Source organism: Nematolebias whitei, chromosome 13 (genome assembly GCF_014905685.2).
Source record: "Nematolebias whitei isolate Nwh7 chromosome 13, NemWhi1, whole genome shotgun sequence".
NCBI lineage: Eukaryota > Metazoa > Chordata > Actinopteri > Cyprinodontiformes > Rivulidae > Nematolebias > Nematolebias whitei.
The window spans coordinates 37,577,225-37,577,468 of NC_056510.1; positions in this window are offsets into that span (position 1 = coordinate 37,577,225).

The following is a 244-nucleotide window of genomic DNA, read 5'->3' on the forward strand; positions in this document are numbered from 1 at the left end:
GCGTGATACTGTTAACAGTGAGGTTATCTTAGCAACATGGTCCAGTTGGCACCATGGTACTGTTAACAGTGAGGTTATCTTAGCAACATGGTCCAGTTAGCAGTGTGATACTGTTAACAGTGAGGTTATCTTAGCAACATGGTCCTGTTAGCAGCGTGATACTGTTAACAGTGAGGTTATCTTAGCAACATGGTCCTGTTAGCAGCGTGATACTGTTAACAGTGAGGTTATCTTAGCAACATGG